The 18,303-nt window shown below is 42.0% G+C and overlaps 1 protein-coding gene across 4 annotated transcripts in view; it reads left to right on the forward strand.

The window, feature by feature from the left end:
* Positions 1–7,982: 7,982 nt before the first annotated feature.
* Positions 7,983–18,303, forward strand: part of LOC110509697 (erbin) — a 128,745-nt gene continuing 118,424 nt past the window's right edge. For 2 of the 4 annotated variants that reach the window (XM_036967586.2, XM_036967590.2), the window contains exon 1: positions 7,983–8,649. The gene's annotated coding sequence lies outside the window, so the exon portion shown is untranslated. The remainder of the gene's footprint in view (positions 8,650–18,303) is intronic. The other 2 variants (XM_036967589.2, XM_090227058.1) reach the window with 1 other exon arrangement.

Raw genomic sequence — 18,303 nt, forward strand, 5'->3', positions numbered from 1 at the left:
CTGTTCTGAGAGCAAAAGGGGGTGCAGCTCAATATTAGGAAGGTGTTCCTAATGATTTGTCCTCTGTGTATATCTTTGTAGTCATATCCTTGTCATGTATTCTTCATATATCCTTCCCATGTATTCAGAATATTTGGGTTTTGACTCTTGCTTTTTAGCGGATAGCTATCTGAATGGGCTGGAGAAGACAGCGGACAGACATTACAAGGTGACTGGCATACCCTCACCACTATCCTCTGATGCCATTCTTTGGACACTATGTTAACAAACCTCCAGATGAGTTTCAACGCCATACAACTCTCCTTCCGTTGTCTCAAACTGCTCTTAAATGCAAGTAATAAATACTAAATGCATGCTCTTCAACCGATCATGCCCGCACCTGCCTGCCCATCCAGCATCACTACTCTGGACGGTTCTGACTTGTGGACAATTACAAATACCTAGGTGTCTAGTTAGACTGTAAACGCTCCTTCCAGACTCACAATAAGCATCTCCAATCCAAAATTAAATCTAGAATTGGCTTCCTATTTCGCAACAAAGCATCCTTCACTCATGCTGCCAAACATACCTTCGTAAAACTGACCATCCTACTGATCCTCGATTTCGACGATGTCATTTACAAAATAGCCTCCAACACTCTACTCAACAAATTGGATGCAGTCTATCACAGTGACATCCGTTTTGTCACCAAAGCCCTATATACTACCCATCATTGCGACCTGTACGCTCCAGTTCTCTGCTGCCAATGACTGGAACAAACTGCAAAAATCACTGAAGCTGGAGCCTCATATCTCCCTCACTAGCTTTAAGCACCAGCTGTCAGAGCAGCTCACAGATCATTGCACCTGTACATAGCCCATCTGTAATATAGCCCATCCAACTACCTCATCCCCATACTGTGTTTATCTTGCTCCTTTGCACCCCAGTATCTCTACTTGCACATTCATCTTCTGCACATCAATCACTCCAGTGTTTAATTGGTATATTGTAATTACTTTGCCACCATGGCCTATTTATTGCATTACCTATCTTTACCTCATTTGCACACGACTTTGTCACGACTCTCGTCGGAATGAGGATTGGACCAAAGCGCAGCGTGGTAAGTGTTCATGATATTTTATTTCTCAAAAAAACACTAGAACAAAATAACAAAGTCAAAAACCAAAACAGTTCTGTCAGGTGCAGACACTAAACAGAAACTAACTACCCACGAAACACAGGTGGGAAAAAGGCTTCCTAAGTATGGTTCCCATTCAGAGACAACGAAAAACAGCTGCCTCTGATTGGGAACCACACTCTGTCAAAAAAAAAGAAATAGAAAACAAAGAAATAAAGAACCTAGAATGCCCACCCTAGTCACACCCTGGCCTAACCAAAATAGAGAATAAAAGCCTATCTATGGCCAGGGCGTGACAGTACCCCCCCCCCCCCCCCCCCCCATAGGTGCGGACTCCGGCCGCAAAACCTGACTCTAAAGGGGAGGGCATCCCTTCACAGCGGCGGCTCCAGGTCGGGACGTAGACCCCCCTCCGCCCGCAGATCCCTCTGCTTTGGTGGCGGCCCTGGTGCATGGACCTTCACTGGAGGAACCGGGCCGCCGATCATCGCTGGGGACCGTCGCCAGAGGCTCCGGACTCACCAGGCTGGGGAGACACACTGCAGGCCTGGTCCGTGGAGCAGGCACAGGACTCAACGGGCTGGAGAGACACACAGGAGGCCTGGTCCGTGGAGCAGGCACAGGACTCACCGGGCTGGAGAGACACACTGGAGGCCTGGTCCGTGGAGCAAGCACAACCCGTCCTGGCTGGATACCCAGGACGCACTGGGCTTTGAAAGCACACTGAAGGTCTGGAGCTTAGAGCTAGCACAACCCCTCCTGGCTGAATCACCACTTTATCCCGGCACGTTTGAGGCTCTGGCACAGGACGCACTGGGCTGTGCAGGCACACCAGAGACAGCTTGCGCAGCGTCGGCGCAGGATATCCTGGTCCGAGGAGGCGCACTGGAGACCAGGAGCGCTGAGCCGGCACCACACTTCCTGGCTGGATACCCCTCTTTACGCGGCTGGTACGGAGAGCATGTACTGCACGCACCGGGCTGTGACAGTGCACTGAAAGCACGGTGCGTAAAACCGTAAAACATGGCACTGGAACCATGACCAACTCCGCTTGCCCCGCTCGCCAATCCGTGTGCCCCCCCCTACATTTGGGGGGTTGCCTCTCGTGCTCCCGTCTCTGCCGTAACTCCTGATCTCTCCGCTCCTCTCTATCTGCCTCCGCATGTTTCCATGGCAGGCTTTTGTCGCCTGCCATGATCTCCTCCCATGTCCACGATCTCCTAAACTCCCTTCTCTCCCGTGCCCAGGATCCCTTCTCCGCCATGACCACGCTGCTTGGTCCTTTTGTGGAGGGTAGTTCTGTCACGGCTCTCGTCGGAATGATGATCGAACCAAAGCGCAGCGTGTTAAGTGTTCATGATATTTTATTTCTCAAAAAAACACTAGAACAAAATAAAAAAGTCAAAAACCGAAACAGTTCTGTCAGGTGCAGACACTAAACAGAAACTAACTACCCACAAAACACAGGTGGGAAAAAGGCTGCCTAAGTATGGTTCCCATTCAGAGACAACGAAAAACAGCTGCCTCTGATTGGGAACCACACTCTGTCAAAAACAAAGAAATAAAGAACCTAGAATGCCCACCCTAGTCACACCCTGGCCTAACCAAAATAGAGAATAAAAGCCTCTCTATGGCGAGGACGTGACACACACACTGTATATAGATTTGTTTCTACTATATTATTGACTGTATGTTTGTTTATTCCATGTTTAACTCTGTTGTTGTATGTGTCGAACTGCTTTGCTTTATTCTTGGCCGGATCGCAGTTGTAAATGAGAACTTGTCTCAACTAGTCTACCTGGTTTAATAAAGGTGAAATAAATAAATAAATAAAAATGAAGAGGAAGATGGAGACTGCTTTTTATAGCAGTGTAAAGAGGTAACCTCCTGCTGTTGGTCCACTTGTACAAAAGTGCTCTACAAATCATATTGATAATAGATTCATATATTGTTTTATTCATTGATTTATTGTTTGTTTGGTTGGTTGATTGATCTTTTAAATCTGCAATGTTGGTATGCCACTTGGCATCTACTATAACAAAGTTTGGAATTATAAGGGTGCCAAGGGGTGCAGTTCCTTCAGAAATCCAGGCACCCTAGAAAAAAAAAAAAAGTTTTAAGTTTATCCATCTATTTCAGGACCATCTATTTCTATCCCCACGACAAGTTTGTGCTGTTGAATACCCTTGTTCTCAAGTCTCAAAAATTTATTGATAGAGTTCAGAGAGTTCTCATAGAAGTCAACATGCAGTATTTATGACCATATGTGCCAGACTTCCTGAAAGTTTAATGTTTTACGTCTTGTTGGAGGTTTAACACAGTCATTTTGGAGCAGCTGATTGAGCTGAGGTCAAAGGTGGCACAGCTACTGGCAATGAGTACCCACGCCAAGAATGTACTTGAATACCAACACATGGCATGCTTTCTGTATTCATGGCCTATCAGTAAATCAATGTAGAGCTGTATTACACAGTATTCAGATATAAATGCAATAGATATTTAATAAATATGTAATGTCTTACCAATAGTCAGATCCGGAATATGTTTATGAGTCAGCAGCCTCTGTGCTTCAATAACTTTTCTAGCACTATAATCACAAATTGTGGAAAGAAACTTTAAAATAAAACAGCTAATTGAAATCGAGGTGAGGTGGCATCCACTCCATGTTGATATAATTTCCATGTCTTCTACTTTACAGGTGAGTTCTAGGAGAAACTGAAGTCGGTGTGCTTGAAGGAAAGGAAGTACATCCTGGCCCTAAAGAACAGGGACTGTGCAATGCGGTGAAAAGCCTTTGATGGACAGATCAATGCCTGGGACATGCCCTACTACATGAACCAGGTGGAGCAGGTGAAGTTTGCCGCGGACAAGGACAAGCTGATCGAGTACTTTCTTCCCGAGGTGGTGACGGAGGGGCTGCTCAGTATCTAACAGGACCTGCTGGGGCTCACCTTCAAGAGGGTAAACAACGCCCACGTGTGATACGATAACGTCAGCCTCTACTCCGTACTGGACACGGCCACCGGGGAGAAGATTGGCCAGTTCTACATCCCAGATAGTCCAGCTGAAAGGCCACGGAAGAATGAACATCAGCAGGACTGTATGGGGCTATTGGGGCTATAGTTGTACACTCCTGGTAGGGATGCAGAGCTAGTTGCTTTGTTCGAAGCTTCCATAGCAGATATCATACTATTGTGGCTAATTATAAGGTCCAGAGCATGATTCACACTGTGCTTGATTTTGAATCGTTGATCTTGTGTCCTTTCTGCGGGCTTCAGTCCGGCTGTCGGTGGGCTGATGGGAAACGTAGGATGCTGGCAGTGGCGGTGGTGGCCAACTTAACCAAGCCTACGAAATGCTTGCCCTCTCTGCTGGAGACCTTCTTCCGTGAGTTTGGCCACATCATGCACAAGCTCTGCTCCAGGGTAGGCACATTGGGTGCACATTCAACACTGACCCTCGACGCAATAATCACCAGCCTGGTCCTGAAAATCGACAGTGTTTTCTAATCTCCATGAATCCCTCCCTGGATGACGTTCTCAGAGTTCAGTGGGACCCTTGGAGAGACAGACTTTGTGGAGGTGTCATTTCAGATACTGGAGAACTGGGTATGGGAGAAGGAACCCCATCTCTGACAATCTGCTCAACAAACTAATTTCCTCCCGAGTCGCCAATACAGGTCAGATGTCACACATATAGAAACCTCTCCACCAATTCACCCATTCATATGTAATAAGTTAACTAAGAAATAAGTAGTGCATCTATCCTACTGGATCTATCCTACTGGGTCTATTGTACTGTATATATCTACTGGATAGCATGCATGTCTGTTCCCTTCAAATCTAAAATATTTGTTAAAAAAACATAAAATAACTTGACATCCAATATACTCCCACTCCCACTACCTGATGAACCAGCATCAGGTAGTGCTCAGTAAAGTGGACCATTCTCTGCACACCAAGTCCCAAGCGGACACTGTCAGGGTGTTCGCCAAGCACTGCCAAGACATCCTGGGGATCCCCGCTACTCCAGGTCTCACACCAGTGACAATATAATGCCATTTTAATTAAGATATGAATGGACAATTTAAAGCAATGTTCCTCCTGTAAGGATGTATTGTTCTCAAAGAACACAAAAGTATTACTTTCCCTCCAGGCACTAATATGACAACCAGTTTCAGTCACTTGGCTGGGGGCTACGATGGCCAGTACTATGGCTACCTGTGGACCGAGGTCTACTCCATGGGCATCTTTGTCAGTCGTTTTAAAATAGAGAGGAATAATGAATCCTTAGGTATGGCACAGTCAATCCAGTCCACTCACCATTCATCTTGAGTTACCATATTCCTTTTTTTATGCATCTATAGTTAAGAAGAAAGAGAATTTAAGCCTGCAAGTTCCCTTTGATTGGCAAGCATCTTTGAATGCTACCACGTGTGTAATATTACAGTGCCTTGCAAACGTATTCACCCCCTTGTCGTTTTTCCTATTTTGTTTCATTACAGCCTATAATTTAAATTATTTTTTATTTAGATTTCATGTAATGGACATTCACAAAATAGTCCAAATTGGTGAAGTGAAAGGAAAAAATATTACTTGTTTCAAAGCATTCTACAAAATGTTTAACTGAAAAGTGGTGCATGCATATGTATTCACCCCCTTTTCTATGAAGGCCCTAAATAAGATCTGGTGCAACCAATTACCTTCAGAAGTCACATAATTAGTTTTATTGCACACAGGTGGACTTTATTTAAGTATCACATGATCTGTCACATGCTCTCAGTATATATACACCTGTCCTGAAAGGCCCCAGAGTCTGCAACATCACTAAGCAAGAGGCACCACCAAGCAGGCGGCATCATGAAGAACAAGGAGCTCTCCAAACAGATCAGGGACAAAGTTGTGGAGAAGTACAGATCAGTGTTGGTTTATAAAAAAAAATCTGAAACTTTGAACATCCCACGGAGAACCATTAAATCCATTATTAAAAAATGGAAAGAATATGGCACCACAACAAACCTGCCAAGAGAGGGCCGCCCACCAAAACTCACGGACCAGGCAAGGAGGGCATTAATCAGAGAGGCAACAAAGAGACCAAAGATAACCCTGAAGGAGCTGCAAAGCTCCACAGCGGAGGTTGGAGTATCTGTCCATAGGACCACTTTAAGCCGTACATTCCACACAGCTGGGCTGTACGGAAGAGTGGCCAGAAAAAATCCGTTGCTCCAGCGGCGATGGAGTTGCTGTACCAGGCTGTGATGCAGCCCGACAGTATGCTCTCAATGATGCTCCTGTAGAACACTGTGAGGGCCCTCGAGGACAGGCAGAGTTACTTCAGTGTCTGTGTCGTTTGACCATTTCCGCTCCTCTGAGATGTGTGGCCACAAAACTTGACGTTTTTGACCATCTCCGCGGAAGTCTCGTTGATGAGGATGGGAGCATGCCCAATCTGGATCCTCCTGATGTCCACAATCAGCTCCTTTGTTTTGCTGACGTTGAGGGAGAGGTTGTTTACCTGGCACCATGCCGTCAGAGTGCCTAGGCTCTCTCGTCGTTGTTGGTAATCAGGCCTACTACTGTCGTGTTGTCCCTTATGAAAAAAGATTGCAGTCAGAGTACAGTATAACTGCAGTTTGACGGCAGTAGTGTGCAGTAGAGCTGAAAATACTGCGTCCAAAATAAAATACAAATTCTGCTGTAATTTTGCAGTGTAACTGCACTTACGGTGCAGTATTCTGCAATTACTGCATCCAAAATACCTCAGTCAACTGCAGTTACTGCAATTTTACAACAGTTTCAAAACTGCAATCTTTTTTGTAAGGGGTCAGCGAACTTGATGAAGTGGGAACTGTGTGAGGCCACGAAGTCTTGGTATACAGGGAGTGGTGTAATGGTGTAATGACATTATATGATGTACTGTTTTTTTTATTTTTAAATGTGCCTTAATGTGTTTGGACCCCAGGAAGATTGGCAGCAGCTAATGGGGATCCTTAATTAATACAAATACTGTTTTGTGTGTGTGTGTGTGTGTGTGTGTGTGTGTGTGTGTGTGTGTGTGTGTGTGTGTGTGTCCACAAGGGGGAGACAAAACATCATACATCATCACATTACACTGACCATTGTACATTACGGTCAGTTTCCAGGGTTGGGACCAAGATTAAGCCTTAACTAAAAAGCACTTCAATGGAGATTCTCAGTTGGGCGTGCTTTTCAGTCCAGAGGTAGATGTAATCCTCGTCTGGGAGACCACTCTTTGGCTAAAGGCTGGAACATCGTAGAAAAATCACCATTTTAAATCGAATTTGCCCACAAGATGACGTCTAAAACATATTCGTTCAATTGCAGTTCATATTCGTTCAAATGCAGTATATGCTTTTGCACTTGTAGCTACATTGATGTTCTTCAGTCTCTCTGTTGTATTTGGGAGTAATTATTTATGTCATGTCAAAACAACGCTTATTTCCCAATCTATCTTCACAGGGGATCATTGGATAATTACTTTAATCTATTCAAATGGTATCAGCGGTTATTACATCAAAGAAGGGAGGGAAAATAACTCGATTATGATTATGCATCAGTGACACATTCCATCACTATCATCACTTTACTCTGTTTGAGTGACTGTACCCCTTTGTCATGTGCATATCCCTCAATGGACCTAATGCAAGTCCTGTTCACACAACAAATGTACATTGTTTTCTGTTGTAAAATAACATCTAAAATAACCTTCCAAGTAATTGTGAGCAGTAAGTATCACAACAGCGAAAAATATACTGTAAAATATGTCCTAGCTACCTCTCCACAAAGCGTATTGGTGAACATAATTTACGAACGACTGATACACCTATTCCATTGGTTACATCAACATGTCCATCAGATGCAGGGTTGTCGTTGCCCCCACTGGATTTACTGACTGGGCCAACGATACAGCAGCATACACTGGTGTTGGCTTGACAGTCTGTGGCCAACTCTGTGTTTCGTCGTGAATTGTAGCGTGTTCTTGCTACAAACAAGATGTATGTATAATTTTTTGAATGGCAAAAATAACGGGAGATTAGGATTGAAAACATTTCGGCGCAGCGTTCTTCAGAGGAAAGGATTCTTCTTTCGTGGTGGTGGATTTTGTTGTTGTTGCCTGTAGCAATTTCATTGGCTGTTGTGGACATTTTGGATTCATTTTAATGTTCCTTTTTAAATATTTTTAACCCAAATATCTTATCAAATCGAATACTTGTGTCCCCCGTTTTATTTTAGTCATTACTTTTAGTTTATTGTCTGACACACTGGACACTGTTTTTCAGCGAGACGCAAACTCGGAATGCTAAACAACTTTCGAGGGGATTGGTCTCTCGCGAAAGAATGCGTTTGCTAACTGGATAGCTAGCCAGTTATCTAGCTAGCTAACGCTAAGTGTACTTTTGAGTGGATCCTTGAAGGGGAAAACGTAGTCGGCCAGCGAATTGATACAGTTTAAAAGTTTCGTGGTTTTTCAGCAATTTCTGGACTATATAACTAATTCGACATCATTTTACGGTAAGTGAAGTCAGTTAACGACACTTGTTATACCATAACCACTTTGTTGTAACGTGTTAGCTAGCTAGCAAACTAGCGGTTGGCGTGTGTGTGTTCTCGCTAACTTGCACTCTTCACAGGTGGATTTCCTTACGAAAGTGTGGGCAAGCTCACAATTACTAATGGAATGGCTTTGGCTAGTTAGCGATATGCTGTTAGGTTGTTAGTTTTACAGACTGGAATATCACTATGACAATTACTATTGTTTTGTTTTCCTAAACTGCAATGTCAAATATACCGTGTACTTTCTGTGTTAACTAGGTAACCCTACTAGCTAGTAGGCGACCAACAACCCAATTAATTACTATCTGACAATGTTTCATGCTGTCTAACGTATTGGATAATGCAGTCGTTCCATAGGCGTGACACAGATAAAGGCACGAGTCCTCTTTATTGACAATCAGTATAATGCGGAAGGAAATAAGAGGACAAAGAACTGTAAATAACGAGATTAAATGCATGTTGTTCATCACTTCATTTGCCGAATACCTTCAGTTCGTGTTTTAGGACAGATGTCTTGACCTGTACTCGACATCTTGGCATTTTCATTAGCTTTCACCTTTACTAATACGATTAGCTAGAATCCCAGGCTAACTTCGATCTGCTGGTTTTGATAATGTATTTTAATGAGGCTAATCTCACAACGGATTTATCTGATATGGTAACCTTAGTGTTAAAAATGGAGCTATCCAATGTCATTCTAGAATGATTAGCTAGCTAGACCGGAACCCTACAATGACTCTGGGATTTTAAAATGGGAGGTGAACATTTTATAAAACCATGAAGCTGTGAATTTCTTTTTAAAATGCAAACATCTATGATTTTGTATTTACCCTGGATAAGTAGGCCATTACAAGCTTTATCTGTGAGTCACCATATGCTTTGTCTATGCCAAGTAAAACCTGTCTTTTTAAAAAATGACTGCTTTGTGTTGCTTTTACTGTTAGTGAGTTTAGGCAATTAGCAGGTGATGAATCTAGCTAACAAGATAAGGTTGATTCAGGGGATTGTAGGCTCTTAGTAGGCAGGCTCATCTTCACTGGATTATCAGGCTGACTACTCAGCACCAGCACACACACACTTACCCAGGCCAAACTAACACCTCAGGTTATTAGAACTGTCCAAAGGTGATCCTGTTGATTTGACATCCTGAGTCATCCTGGTAACGGGAAAATGCAAGACAAGGCACAGTTCAGGTAACACTGCTCAAGTCCTCTCATTAACAGGGTCTGTTTTTAACCCTTTCTCTCGAGTGCTGAAAAATGGGGCTTGGGCGGTATACCAGGGTATTTGGAAAAAGACATGGGATGGTTTCCCAAAACAGCGATTTGAGCCAGTCACGTGTTTGTTTACAAAAAAGCACAAGGAGCGAAATGGGAGCTTTGTGAGGTAAGTCACTCCTGCAGCAGAACTTAAGTGAGGTGATCAATTTACACTTGTATGAAATTCACTACTGTTTGTCAGCTATATAGATTATAACTGTTACGTTAGCTATCTAAGATGTGCTAAAAAAATTCTGTCCATCTGGTTTCTGTTAGCCTGTAAGTTTAAGCTTCTTGGTAACAGCACCATCCTCTTACAGGTAGTTTAGAATTTCATAGCAATGTACAGCAGTAGACGTGAGTGAGCATATTACACACAATGGTCCTCAGCTCCCTCTCAGATTGCATTCCTGTAGAACAGCCAATTCAAATTTGGCCCATGTTGAATTATTTGTTCTTTGACTTGGCTCATTGGTAAGATTTATTGTGCTTTTGGTTTGAGACTGACCATGATTTTGTTGAAGTCTTGTAGGCAAAGTGTAGGCTGTAGCATTTCCTTTCCTGGCATGTTCATACCGGTTACCAATGCAAGGTTTAATAAGATAAAGTTTATGAGGGTGATTTGATTGTATAATCAGATTTGACCAACCAAGCCTTGCTATAAGGAAGTGGGCCACTTGTATTTTGGCAGTGGTGGAAAAAGTACCTAATTGTCATTCTTTAGTAAAAGTAAAGATACCTTTTTTTAATAGAAAATGACTGAGGTCAAGTGAAAGAGGTCAAATCATGACGTCAGTGATTTTCAGGTCAGAAAGTCTGAGCTCTGGAAAGATGCCAGAGTTTCCGACTTGGATTGGATGACCGGTTCGCTTTTATTTTTTATTTTTGGAGTTTCCAGTTGTCTTGAATGCACTGAAGTTAGATATTTCCTAGTTCCCAGTTGTTTTGAACACGGAATAAGTCTCAGCGTAGAGAGCAGCGGATGGTCCGCCTCTCATGGTCACTGCTCTCTCCTTCCTTCTGATGAGGCTGACCAGAGAGAGGGGACACAGTCTTCCTTATGAAAACGCAGGGCTATCGATACACTTGACTACTCATTCATTGCAGCCCGAGTGGAAGTAGGGAGAGGCATGTTTTGTAATAGTGTTGAATAAAAACAGTGACGGTGCTGAATTAAAAACTTAGACGTGAACTCACTCATAAAAACAGCAGCTCTTTGCTGTATTCTTTGAGTCGCTCTCTGGTCATGATTTTAAAAGTTATGAAATCTCATGTAGGCTGGTATCAAACTTTGCTGTGGCCGGGGTCGTGGAAGCTGTAGGCACTGTGATTTGACAGTGATTTAAGCTATCTGATTGTGCCTACTGTGTGGGCCATTCGATTTAGCCACAGCCTGCTGTTTTTTTTCTCACTTTTTTTTTTCTCTCATCTTCTTTTCAGACTAATGAAATGATTCAAAATGGGAACACTGCCTACCCGATGTGCAGGGCTTTTGAATCAAGTGCACCTACTGCCAACAGCGCAGGCCTTTAATGCCTTTATCATTGGCTTTTCTTCAGAAATGTTTGGTAAACAACTAAGAATGTCTTGAAGATCGCGATCGACCTATTGGTGACCACTGCTCTAGATGATAGCCAAAGCCACATGTAGCCTAAACAAAATAATAATCTGTTCTTGCTCTCATTAATTTTTATTCAAATAGAACCAATACCTCCACATTGACTCAATATGGAAGTACTCTTCCCCCATCTCAACTTTTTTGTTCACCTTTTTGTTTACTTCCTGCTTAGGGATGGGAATTGCAAGGGACCTCACGATACAGTATTATCACGATACTTAGGTGCCGATATGGTATGTATTGCAATTCATGAATGTGATTTTTGCATTTTGATATTCCAAACATATTGCTCACCATATGTCTTCTCCCGAGGGACAAGAGTGAACTTGTTTTCTCATGGCTTTGATCAGTCATGGTAATTAAAGTGCTGACAACGGATTGGCTCGAAATGTAAAAATATGGAGAAAGGAAGGGAAAATACTGAGTTTTGGTGCAGTTAGTCAACTAGCTCAAAAATAATATTGCGATATTGTCAAAAAGATACGGTGTATCGTCAAATAATATCCCGATATGTAACTCGATTTAAATTGTATTTCTAATTTGTATCACTATTCCTGCTTTCATGTTCCACGAGACAAGATGTCTTGTTCTGATGGTGTTGAACAAAGAGGATATGTTCCCGACACCTGGCTGACTCAGTGATTCAGCCCGTTTTGTCTCTGAAAATAAACTCGTTAGGGCCCTACCTATTACAATTGAAATGTTTCTATGATTATTTCATTTTCCACTTAGATTTTGAAGCCATAGGCAGGGCTTACATTAGGCTAATTACTATTGTAGGTGAAAGTGTTACATAATGCACATTTACATTAGATAATTAGGATGGTTTCCATGCATACTATATATTTTCCCTTACCCCTCATGCTCATCATGTTCCCAAAATGACACAGCAGCAGTATGTTGTGGGGATGGGGCACACAAGTCCAAAATAATATATCGGATTGCAAAATCGAATGCTTCTAAACGAACGAGTCACCTTGATATTTAAAACCTATATTGATACTAACAATTAAGTGGTTCTTCAATACTTCTGCGTAATACTTGTTGGATGTGTATCTGGTGTCCAGCTGATTAGTTACGTTGTGATATTTTCACACATCGTCATCATCAGATCTAGGTAGGAATTTTCCGAATGACTGTCAAGGGATGAACAGCAGTTGTGATAGCGCATGTGATGCAACAACAGTCCAAGTGCTGAAAAAAGGTGTTTGCGAGGAATGTCCAGAATATATTGGTGTCTCATTCATTATGCCGGTGAAGACGGTTTGTGGCTGGATCCACGTTGGATCTAATATCCCTAGCCAATTGTTGATAATCTGTTTTCTGCTTGATTTACAGCAGGTTGTCATTAGATTTAACAGAGAAAATATCAAGGTAATGATTTCATGTTTTTGTGTTTCGGATTGGACACTGCGCAATTGTGTAAAATAGACTAGAGCAACACTCAACGCTATTCCTATGAATTATTCTGGATATAATGATTACAAATTACGTAGCCTAGTGGGCTTATTCACAACATGATCTGGTAATGAAATAACATGACATTTGTTTTCCATGTTAGACCTGCAATTTTAAACAATACCTGACTTGAAGTGGTTTACTGGAATGGGCCTACCTTTAAAATCAGACATTTCCTCAATTTGGTGCTTGAAAAGTCCTTGTAATTATTGTAGCCAATTTAGAAGTTCCTGGTCCACGATTAAAACAAAATATATTTTTTTTTACAGTTTTTGTGAGAGATGTGGCCGCTTTAGTTTGTTTCTCGCCGCTTTAATTGAAGGGTGTTGCGCTACTCTGTTGCGGTTAAATCACGTGTGGTTGTTATGAGGACGACAACACATGTTGACTTCAACTTGGCTTTCCGTACATCCCTCCATTAAAAAAGGGAACCTGGTTTTTGGCCACTTTCACATTATGAAATCAGTGATGGTGAGATTAATGCTACCGCTATTCATGGATTTATTATGTGTGCCTGCGTTGGCCACATTGGATGCAGGCATGGCAATCTTTCTGGAGCCAATGTCCATATCATTGTCACATATTTTAGAACGTAATAATAATTTGATTATCAATGCATTGCCAAGGTCTATAACATGAATTATTCTTAGTGGTAATGGCCTACTTTTTCTTTTTATGCTTTTTTTCATGCTTTTTGTGGGGATGGAGGGGTTCTATATTAGGCCTTATGTAGAATTATATATATTATACAATTGTATAACATGAGGTCCCTGAAAATGACAAATAAGTGCTTGAAAATGTCCTTGAATTTGACTTGATGATGTATTTATGAACACATGCTCTTGCCATGACAGATTGACCAGGTGAATCCCTTATTAATATCACTTGTTAAATCCACTTAAATTAGTGAAGATGAAGAGACAGGTTAAATAAAGATTTTTAAGCCTTGAGAAAATGTAGATATGGATTGTGCAACTCAATATTAGGAAAGTGTTCTTAATGTTTTGTATATTCAGGCTCAGGACTATTCACTGTGTATAGGTGGAGTTGTGGGTCAGTTTGCATATATTACATTTTATTCCTCTAAGTACATGTGGTACTGCATGGAAAATATATATTTTTTTGTTGTTTCAACCCATTTTGACATTTTGATCTTAATGTCAGCACGTTGGCCCCATTTTTATTTATAGAAAGACCCAGATATGCAATTTGTTGACACTACAACACAGTAAAGACTTGGATATGCATTATCCCAAATGCTAATCAATACAAATGTATGTTAAATTCGCTGCTCTGTTTTGCTTGTTTACAGCGGGTCATTTCTTAGGGAACTGTCATAGGCGCTCTCGTATTGTTACATCGCCAACATTTCAAGAATAAAGTTTTATATGGGTTCTAACATGTCGGCTGTTCTAAAACCTGGCCTAACTCTCTATTTATATGGCTCTGCTCACAATGGCCACCAGTCCAACCATTATGCTATCATTGACGTGAATGGGGACGCCCACTCTATTCATTCTATTTCTATGGGTGTAAGCCCATCTTTGATCATGCCAGTTCCACTGGCTCGCCTGTGCAAATAACCAGCTGTGTAAGAGGATTATGTAGAGAGATTTCATGTGAAATTGACTTGAATTCGCCAAGATTTTCCACTAAACCCAACACACTATTCTCCAATGGAAGACGTTGTGGCTATTTTTGGCAGACTCCCACATTTCTGATTTGAGGAAGATGTTGATATTGTCTTGCTTGATGACCGAGAACGTGTGTTGGGCTGTATTGCTCTAACCACCCATGCATGTCACTCAGTAGTTGCAAAACAACACAGAAGAATATCAAAGGGCATTTACAAAATAGGATATCGGTGGAGCAATACAAAGCTAGACACTCAGAACAAGATGTTATGTCCCTGACAATGTTGTTGTAAACACACCCCATGTATTTTCCCTTTGCCTTGCTCAGTGTTTCTATCTCTGGACATAATTGGTTGTTGTATCTCTATTTTAGCACTCGCTCTCTCTCAACAAATAGTTCTAGATTCATTGCTTCCTCAGCATGGCAAAAAGCTGACACGGCAACAATGATGCATTGAAGTTAAGGCCCCTCTCACCAGTCAAACCTTACCGTAGTGATTTATGGCATTTTCCATGGAGCCATCTTCTGCTTCGCAATGACCTGATCTTTTTCTCCCCCTGGAAAGGAAATATTTAGACGCATCCTCCAGATCCATTACTACAGAGCAATGCGTCGGGTCTGAGTGAGTGTGTAAGTGCAATGGAATGTTTCTATTAAGATGTACGGAACCCTTTCTCCCGAGTGTTAGTGTATTCACTGGGGGGGGGGGGGGTTGCAGAACGAGCTCGATATTGGTGATTCCATCTGAAATACACTGCTAAATTATTGAATATTTTGACAACTTTACCTCACTGATTGGTAAAATGTGTTGTGATATTGACTAGAAAGACATGACTTTGCAATAAAATGTTCAGAAAAATGGGGCTTGGGCGGTATACTAGGGTTTCGGGGTTCCCAAAACAGCGATTTGAGCCAGTCACGTGTTTGTTTACAAAAAAGCACAATGAGCAAAGGTAAGTCACTCCTGCAGCAGAACTTAAGTGAGATCAGTTTACACTTGTATGAAATTCACGACTGTTTGTCAGCTATATAGATTATAACTAAGTTAGCTGTCTAAGATGTGCCAAATAAATTCTGTCCATCTGGTTTCTGTTAGCATGCCAGTTTAAGCTTCTTGTTAAGAGCAGCAAATACAATCCCCTTCTGGATTAAGATCCCTGCTGCTTAATGTTTGTTTTGAGTGTGTGCTGCAAACTGTGTGTTTTTGAGATACCTGCATAACTTTATGAGCTGGGTGTTCTGTCCTAACAGTAAATGTTTACATGCGCTCATTAGCATTTACCTAGCATCCGCTATGAGAATGCCTTAGTACTTGTTAGCATTCTGTTAAGTGACATTTCTGGGACAATTGTTACTTTTGAAAAAAAATGGGGCAGGATGTTTGTGAGTCACAGAGTTGGTAGGGTTTCAGAGTCAGACTTGTTGATCAATCACTGTGGGTGGGACTTTGAGGGAAGGCGATAGATTAGACTAGTTTTTCCAACTAGATTACTCGTCTACCCTTTGAATTTGTGACAACTAAATCTAGTCTACTCTTTCAACCATTTTCAGGGGGAAGACCCCTAGACCCTTGCCAGATTGTGCGCCCCCATTTTTATACAAAGTCAGACGCCCATGAATGATTGAAAAATTCAGCAGGTGTTAAACATGTGCTTTGCTACACAGAAAGCAGCAATTGACTACTCTGTTGTCGACAATTTTAATCAAATCAGTAGGCCTATCAATATACAGTGGCAAGAAAAAGTATGTGAACCCTTTGGAATTACTTGGATTTCTGCATAAATTGGTCATCATTTGATCAGATCTTCAATTAAGTCACAACAATAGATAGTCTGCTTGATCTAATTAAACACACACAATTATATCTCTTCATTGTATGTGAACCCTTGGATTTAATAACTGGTTGACCCTCTGTTTGCAGCAATAACCTCAACCAAATGTTTTCTGTAGTTGCGAATCAGACCTGCACAATGGTCAGAAGGAATTTTGAACCATTCCTCTTTACAAAACTTTCGTTTCAGCAATATTCTTGGAATGTATGGTGTGAACCACTCTCGAGGTCATGCCACAGCATCTCAATCGGGTTGAGGTCAAGACTCTTATGTTACAGCCATTTTGTTGTTGATTTACTTCTGCGTTTTGGGTCATCCTGTTACATCACCCAACTTCAGTTGAGCTTCAATTTGCAGACAGACAGCCTTACATTCTCTTTCAAAATGTCTTGATAAACATGGGAATATTTTTTTTCTGTCTGATGGCAAGCTGTCCAGGCCCTGAGGCAGCAAAGCAGCCCAAACCATGATGCTTCCTCCACCATACTTTACAGTTCGTCTGTCCACAGAATATTTTGCCATTAGCGCTGTGGAACATCCAGGTGCTCTTTTGCGAACTTCAGACAGGCAGCAATGTCTTTTTTTTGGGGGGGGGGGACAGTAGTGGCTTCTTCTAGTTTTTACGTATTGTAGACTCGTCAACAGAGAAGTTAGCATGTTCCAGAGATTTCTGTAAGTCTTTAGCTGATACTAGGATTATTTTTAACCTCATTGAGCCTTCTTGTGCTGTGCTCTTGCAGTCATCTTTGCACAACGGCCACTCCTAGGGAGAGTAGCAATAGTGCTGGACTTTCTCAATTTATAGACAATTTGTCTTACTGTGGACTGATGAACATCAAGGCTTTTAGAGATACTTTTGTAACCCTTGCCAGCTTTATGCAAGTCAACAATTCTTAATCTTAGGTCTTCTGAGATCTCTTGTTCGAGGCATGGTTCACATCAGTCAATGCCTTTTGTGAATGGCATACTCAAAATGTGTGAGTTTTTTTTTTTTACGGGGCAGGGCAGCTCTAACCAACATCTCGAATCTCGTCTCATTGATTCCACGTCTGGTTAGCTGACTCCAATTAGCTTTTGGAGAAGTCATTAGCCTAGGGGTTCACATACCTTCCCAGTTTCGTGAAATCCATCTGGTAGTTAGTCTTATCCCATCACTGCAACTCCCGTACGGACTCGGGAGAGGCGAAGGTCGAGAGCCATACGTCCTCCGAAACACGACCCTGCCAAGCCGCACTGCTTCTTGACACACTGCTCACTTAAACCGAAAACCAGCTGCACCAATGTGTCAGAGGAAACACACCGTACAAACCCTCCCCTAACCCGGATGATGCTGGGCCAATTGTGCGTGTCCCGTTTACTGGCTGCAACACAGCCTGGGATCGAACCCGGATCTGTAGTGACGCCTCAAGCACTGCAGTGCCTTAGACCGCTGTGCCACTTGGGAGGCCTCCAGATTCAACATCTTCATCTGTTTTCATAAATTATTAGGGAGCCAAATCAATGGCTCTCTCAATGCAATTTGGTTCAGTTCATCACAGATCTGTTCAGAAGGAGACGTTAGTTCAAAAACTATCCATCACTGGGCTACACCGACGAGTCACTGGAAAGTCTTGACATGGGATTCATATCCTAGGAAAATACAAACAAGATCATTTGGTTGAAGGAGATTGACACCTTTTTGTAAACACGAGCTGTTCTGTCATCAATCAAAGAACAGTAAATGGCCTGTGAGCGCGACTTCGTGGCTGGCTATAGGCCTATGAAACACAACAGAAGAAAATAATGTGCCACACAACAATTAAGTGGATTT

Source organism: Oncorhynchus mykiss, chromosome 29, assembly GCF_057628025.1.
Source record: "Oncorhynchus mykiss isolate SJ-2025 chromosome 29, ASM5762802v1, whole genome shotgun sequence".
NCBI classification, from domain to species: Eukaryota; Metazoa; Chordata; class Actinopteri; order Salmoniformes; family Salmonidae; genus Oncorhynchus; species Oncorhynchus mykiss.